Genomic DNA, 7,601 nt, shown 5'->3' on the forward strand with positions numbered 1-7,601 from the left:
CACTGAGCTAAAAGGGTGTCTGGGGGCCATACTCTCGAGGTTTCTCCAGTCTCCTTTAGGCCAGTAAATCTGGTCTATTTTTTGTGAGTTAGAATTATGCTCTACATCCTTCCCCAGCTCTGTCCAGAACCCTGTGTTGTGATCCTGGTCAGAGCAGTCGGTGGTAGCCGGGCACCATCTAGCTGTACTGGACTCAGTCCGGTGGAGGCCTTGGTAGCTGTGGGAAAAATTTAATTTTCAAGATAAAAATGAGATGTGAAAGAAATTTTATAATTGGGATTATTCATGGTCCTATAGTTAGGGCTTTTTGTTTTGCCAATTTCCTAGGTCATTCGTGTACTTCATGGTTGGGCTAAGGGTTTGTTGTTGTTTGTTTTTTAAATACTAGGATTAAAATAACTTTTGAGATCTAGTCCTTTTAATTCGACACTTGCTTTAGTACTAGGGCAAGCTGTATTGTGAACTTTTTGCATATTACTGCTTGCTTGATTATGTTTCTTACTGCTGTAGATTCTTTGAGGTACAAATTGTTAGTTACACTGTCAGTTGGTATTAGTAGCTCTGTTTTTGCTTGTTTTCTTGTTATAATATTTATTCCTCATATTCACTTGCTTTACTGTTGAGGATTACCTTGCTCTGCTTTCAATGAACAAAGGACTTAGCACTGTTTTAGAAACCTGCTGAAGTACCCAAGTATTTGTTGGCTCAGTGTTTTTTCTTTTGGCCAATAATCATTGCTAGTTTTTTCCAGAGACATCCCTAGAGCTTTAGTCTTCAGAGTTCATACCTGTTGCAACCGAAGAGAAATTTACTAGTTACATATTTTTTCTTCTGGAAAAACGGTTGGAAGAAGACTAGAGTGAAATCTCCTACCCTGTTATATAGGAAAAAAGGGATTGGGCTTGTTTTAAAGTTTTAGGACTTTAAGCCATGTGGAAATTATCTTACACAGCACTTTAAATTGAAAGTACTGACAAACCAAATTTAATCTTCAGATTTAATTCTACAACCATTTATCAAATATTTGAGTGCTTACTTTTCTAAGCGTGTTGTTGTTCAGTGCCGTTGAGTAAATTTCTGATTAACAGTGACCTCATGTGACAGAGTAGAACTGTTCTTAGGGTTTTCTAGTCTGTTAACTTTACTGGAGCAAATCTCCAGGTCTTTTCTCCCAGCCTTGGGTTCAAACTGCCAGCTGAGCACTTAACCGTTGTGCTAAGCTAGTAATACTTTGAAGAGCAGAACATAAAAATCTTGCTGGCACAGAGTTTACATTTGGTGTGGGAAGACAGATAATAAACTAAATAATTAAGTTAAAAAATGTGATGTGTTATATAGTGATAAGTGTCCTGGAGAGAAAATAAAGCAGGGAAAGAGAATGAAAATTGGGGGGGGGGGGTGCGGGTAGAGCTTTCCAGGCAGAGGGAATTATAAGTACAAAGGTCTGAGGTGGGAGAGGCCTGGTATGTCAGAGGAACAGCGAAGAGTGGAGGAAACAGTGTGACCATTATAGGTAAGAACTTTGGCTTTTACTTTGAGACAAACCATTAGAGATTTTTCAGCCAGGAGTGGCATGATCTGATTTACATTTTAATGGGTTCACTCTTGGCTTGCTATGTTGAGAATATAGACTACAGGGGGGACAAGAGCAAAAGCAAATAGAGTGGTTTTGAGATTTTAGCAGTAAGGCAGATGAGATATGTTATTGGATGGTGGCAGTGGAGAAAAGTGGTTGAATTCTTGGATGTATTTTATAAGCAGAGCTGTGGATCAGATTTTTGAAGGGTGGTTATGTTTGAGAGAGAATGTGTCAAGGATGACTTCAAGGTTTTTGGCCAGAGCAGCTGAAAGAATGGAATTGGCATTAACTGAGATGAAAAACACTGTAGGACAAGGTGGAGAGATTACCAGTGACTAAGTTTTGAACATGCTAATTTTGAATTGCCTGCTAGACATTTGTCAAGTAGAGAAATCAAATAGGCAGTTTATCATATATGACCTGGAATTTAGTGAAATGGTTGGCTTAGAGAAATTAACAGGAATTTATTAGCATCTAGATTGTATTTAAGCCATGAGGCTAATAAGTAGGATCGATGAGGGAGTAAGTATAGATAAAGAGAAGAGAATTAAAGACAGAGTCTTGGGGCATACTAGCATTAAGAAGTCAGAGAAATTACCAGAAACTAGTGAAGGATTATGAGGGGAGTGGTCAGTGAGGTTAGAGTGATACCAGAATATTGTGGCCTTAAGCCAAGTGAAAAAAAAAAAATTTATGGAAGGGGGGAGATTGGCTGTGTCAAATAATAGGTCAGGTAAGATAAGGACCGATAGTGACACTAGAGGTGAATGGTGACTTGAAAGGACAGTTTCAGTGGAGTGATGAGGGCAAAAGCCCGACTGGTATGCGTTTGAGAGAACAGGAGGAGAAGAATTGGAGATAGGGAATGCAGATAACTCTTAAAAGTTGTGTTGTAAAGGGGAGAAGAGAAATGGGGCAGGACCTGGAGGGGATGTGGCCTCATTTTTGTTTTGAAAAGGTTGGAGAAATGATAGCATGTTTGTTGTTGATGGGATTGAATTCAGCAGAGAAGGAAGAATTGATGACACAAGAGAAGGTAGGAATTTCTGGAGCAATGTCTGAGTAGGGGAACGGAGATGGGATCTAATTACTGGCCAATTTGGAAGCCTTAGCTAAGAACATGGAAGTTCATCCAGAGTAACAGGTGAGAAGGTGGAGTAATAAGTATATGAGCTGAGATTCACATAGTAGAAGGGTAGATTTGTGTAAAATGTGGAAGATTTTAGTACATAGGATTTTGTGAGGATTAAATAAATTAATACTTGTATGATGATTACAGAACATAGTAAGTGCTCGGTATTTTTATTGTCACTTGTAGAGGTAACTGTAAAAATATCGTATATGCAGTTGTTAAGGTTGTAATGTTTGTATGTTACAATATGATTTACAGTTTCCTTAAACTACCTGTGTGAGTAATATTCTGTAAACAGTGATTTTCACTTGAGCCAAATAGATCAGTGATTACTAGTTATACCATCTTTTCTTTCCAGAAATCCTGACTACCAGTAATGCCATTCTCACAAGATAATCAACTTAAGTACAGCCAAAAAGGACAAAATTTTCATAGCTGTAATCAGAAAAACTGTAATTTTAAAAATTATTTATTTATTTTGTTGTTGAGAATATAACAAGCAAAACACACCAATTCAACAGTTTCTACATGTACGATTCAGTGGCATTGATTACATTCGAGTTGTGCAACCATTCTTACCCTCCTTTTCTGAGTTGTTCCTCCTCCATACTGCCCCCTAAGTTTCGTATCTAATCTTTTGAGTTGCTGTTGTCAGCTTGATTCCATATACATACATCTTGAACAAACACAACACTCAAGGCGGACATTCCTTACTAGTTAAGCTAAACTGTTGCTTGGTTTTAAGAAGTCTTCAGGGGATATTTTAAGGTTTAAAGATTATCTCAGGGTAATAGTTTCAGGGGTTCATCCAGCCTCCATGGCTCCAGAAAGTCTAAAGTCCATGAGAATTTGAAATTATTGTCTTTATTTTCCCACTTTTGTTATGGCTTTAAAAAAAGTGTTTTGTTTTTCTTTAATATTTGGGTAAAAGTTTTTTTTTTTCTGGTAACATTTTATTATGTTTTAGGTGAAAGTTTACATAGCAAATTAGGTTCCCATTTAACAATTTTTTAAAATAATTTTTTTCATTATTGTACTTTACATGAAGGTTTACAGAACAAGCTAGCTTCGCATTAAACAGTACACGTACTGTTTTGTGACATTGCTTACCAACCCCACGACATGTCAACACTCTCCCTTTCTCGACCTTGGGTTCCCTGTTACCAGCTTTCCTGTCCCCTCCTGCCTTCTAGTCCTTGCCCCTGGGCTGGTGCGCCCTTTTAGTCTCGTTTTGTTTTATGGGCCTGTCTAATCTTTGGCACTGAAGGGTAAACCTCAGGAGTGACTTTGTTACTGAGCTAAAAGGGTGCGTGTGTGGGGGGACGTACTCTCAGGGTTTCTCCAGTCTGTCGGGCCAGTAAGTCTAATCTTTTTTTGTGAGTTAGAATTTTGTTCTACATTTTTCTCCAGCTCTGTCTGGGACCCTCTATTGTAATCCCTGTCCCATTTAGCAATTTTTATACAAATTGTTTTGTGGCATTGAATATTTTAGGGTATAGTCTTGGAGGTTCCTCTAGTCTCTATTGGTCCAATACATCTGACCTTTTTTTGGGAATTTGAGTTTTGTTCTACATTTTTCTTTCTTTGTATCTGGGACCTTCTGTTGTGTCCCTGGTCAGAACGGTTGGTACTGGTAGCCAGGTGCCGTCTAACTCTTCTGGTCTCAGGCTAGACAAGGCCGTGGTTCATGTGGGCTATTAGTCCTGTGGACTAGTTTCTTCTTTTGGGGTTTGGTTTTCTTCATTCTCTTTGTTCTAGATGAGTAGAGACCAGTAGTTTTTATCGTAGATGGTTGCTTGCAAGCTTTTAAGACCCTAGACACTACTCACCAAACTAAGATGTAGAACATTATCTTTATGAATCTATGTTACGCCAGTTGACCGAGTTGTCCCACGAGACTATGGTCCTGTGCCCTCAAACCCAATAAAACAATTCCACAAGGTGTTTGGTTATATCTAGGAAGTATCCGTAACTATGCCCCCTATGTGCTTTATTATGTGTATAAATATACATCCAGTACACACAAACATTTCTATATGTATGCCTACAGATACACCTATACATGCATGCTCCTATACTCAACATGTGCCTTCCTGTACCCATGCATGTATACATATCTGCTTATGTAACCACACACATTATTTGTTTGGTCTTTATCACCGTTGTTGCGAAATTATGTTACAGCATTTACCAAAATTATCCCTTATTCTTGCGTACTTCTTAGTGTCTTCATTTACCTTGGAGAAGTTATGCAGATTTCACCCATATTGGGTATGGCCTTTCCCATCACCAGAAATAACAAGTGTCTACTATCTAGAAAGCGATTCCTTCTTCCATCCCTGGTAACTATCAAAGAACATTGTTTTCTGTGTGTATACTTATACTTTTTATAAAAGTGAGACCATACAATATTTGTCTTTTTGTGATTGACTTGTTTCACTCAGCATAATGTCTTCCAGATTCATCCATGTTATTATAAGATGTTTCACAGACTCATTGTTATTCTTTATAGTTGCAGGGTAAAAGTTTTTGTAACAAAATTGTAACATTCTAATAGAAAATGGAATTCTTATACTTTGGTTACAATGGGAGTAGCAGAGAAATCCAAATATATTCATATAAGTGATATCTGCAGTTTTTGGACCAGTTGTAGAGGGAGAGTTGGAACCTGGACATACTTGGGAAATCTACTGAAACTCTCACTGACTTTAGATATGTTTATATTTTGAAATTAAATTGAGAACATTTAAAATCAATAAATATATCACTATCACTGTCAGTTTTAAGGGTGAGATGGCGCAGTGGTTAAGTGTTTAGCTGCTAACCGCAAGGTTGTCAGTTTGAATCCCGCAGCCACTCCTTGGAAATCCTATGGGGCAGTTTTATTCTGTCTTCTAGGATTGCTTTGAGTCGAAATCAACTTGAAGGCATTGGGTGTGGTTTTTTGGTCAAGGGGCTGGAAGGGTGGAAGAGGGAGAAATGAAGAAGTCTGATTAGAGAGTCCAGATCTTATGTCAAAGAGACAGGATTTCTCTGATGGAGAATCAGATCTTGGTGCTACAGAATCCTAGGTTCTGACTGGGTGGTTGGGGAAGAAGTAATAAGACCAAGGCAGATTAATTTGGTAAGTCAAGACTTAGAATGTGAAAACTTTTTAGGAGACGTTTAAATGATCTGGGAAAGGTGGAAACTAGGGAAAGTTAAAGAGGAGTTGATTTGAATCAAACACTTATTATTGAAAATAATTTAAAATTTACTGTCTGAAATGCCTTTGGACCTAAATTGTTTACATAAAATTATGCTTTCCAACATCCCTCATTTGATAACTGAGTGTTCCACATTTGAAAACAGAATATTCTAAGATATAGAACAAATGAGTTTAGACATGGATCCTATAGTTTAAAGGCATATCAAACTATGGAAAGTAATATGCCATGTGAAAGATAAAAGTTACGATGCTGTAGGTAATCATAAGAAGAGGAGATTACCTTCTGCAAAAAAGGCTTCATTGAGGACGTAGTATTTTGGGATGACCCTTGAAGATGTAAGACAGAAATGTTGGTGAAGATATTTCAGGTAACAGCATGCACTATTAGGTGGGAAGGGTAGTGTCTGTATATGGGATAAATAGTTTAGGTTATAATTAAATCCAAATAAGATATTTCTTAAAGCACAATTTGGTTTTTCTTCCAATGAGTCCTTTAGAAGTTTGTGGGTGAGGTGGGTGGAAAGGGAAAAGAGTGAGAGGGTAAAACAAATAAACATGGCAGAGTAGTCAACTATATAAAGAAATTGTTTTTTAATTAGGCAAGAGAATATGTTTGAAAAACATAGGAATGTTGATATGAAAAAAAGCTGGTAAGCAGAGGAAAAAAACTGGATAATTTGGTATGCTCTTAGTTTTTAAAATTAAAATTAACTTTATTGCAAAGTCAACCTTTGTTTATTTAAAAATTTTTTTTTGTTGTGCTTTAGATGAAGATTTACAGAACAAATAGTTTCTCATTAAACAGTACACATACTGGTTTATGACACTGGTTAACAACCCCATGACATGTCAACACTGTCCCTTCTTAACCTTGAGTTCCCTATTACCAGCTCTCCCATCCCCTCCTGCCTTCTAGTCCTTGTCCCTGGGCTGTTGTGCCCCGTTAGTCTCATTTTGTTTTATGGGGCTGTCTAATCCTTGGCTGTAGGGTGTACCTCGAGAGTGACTTCATTACTGAGCTAAAAGGGTGTCCGGGGGCCATATTCTCGAGGTTTCTCCAGTCTCTGTCAGGCCGGTAAGTCTGGTCTTTTTTTTGAGTCAGAATTTTGTTCTACATTTTTCTCCAGCTCTGTCCAAGACCCTCTGTTGTGATCGCTGTCAGAGAAGTCAGTGGTAGTAGCCCGGCACCATCTAGTTGTACTGGACTCAATCTGGTGGAGGCCATGGTAGTTGTTGTCCATTAGTCCTTTGGGCTAATCTTTCCCTTGTATCTTGTTTTCTTCATTCTCCCATGCTCTCGAAGGGGTGAGACCAGTGGACTATCTTAGATGGCTGCCCACAGGCTTTTAAGACCCCAGACGCTACTACCAAGGTAGAAAGTAGAACATTTTCTTTATAAACTATGTTATGCCAATTGAGTTAGATGTTCCCGAGACTGTGGTCCCCACGGCCCTCAGCCCAGCAACTCTGTCCCTCAGGGAGTTTAGATGTGTCTGTGGAGCTTCCAGAAACCGTGGTGGCGTAATGGTTAACTGCTACAGCTGCTAACCAAAAGGTCAGGAGTTCGAATCCACCAGGCGCTCCTTGGAAACTATGGGGCAGTTCTACTCTGTCCTGTAGGGTTGCTGTGAGTCGGAATTGACTTGACAGCAGCGGGGTTTTTTTTTTTTTTTTTTGGCTTA

General features: G+C 38.5%; 1 protein-coding gene and 1 long non-coding RNA gene across 3 annotated transcripts in view; both read left to right on the forward strand.

Annotated features, from left to right (window-relative positions):
- UBE2G1 (ubiquitin conjugating enzyme E2 G1) overlaps positions 1–7,601 on the forward strand; it is a 130,268-nt gene that overhangs the window by 29,381 nt on the left and 93,286 nt on the right. The window lies entirely within an intron of this gene.
- Positions 1,478–4,964, forward strand: LOC111820507 (uncharacterized). The gene is made up of 3 exons (XR_002824060.1): positions 1,478–1,513; positions 3,070–3,163; positions 4,936–4,964. It is a non-coding gene; the product is annotated as an uncharacterized LOC111820507 (long non-coding RNA).

This window comes from Trichechus manatus, unplaced genomic scaffold (genome assembly GCF_000243295.1).
Source record: "Trichechus manatus latirostris isolate Lorelei unplaced genomic scaffold, TriManLat1.0 scaffold00040, whole genome shotgun sequence".
NCBI classification, from domain to species: Eukaryota; Metazoa; Chordata; class Mammalia; order Sirenia; family Trichechidae; genus Trichechus; species Trichechus manatus.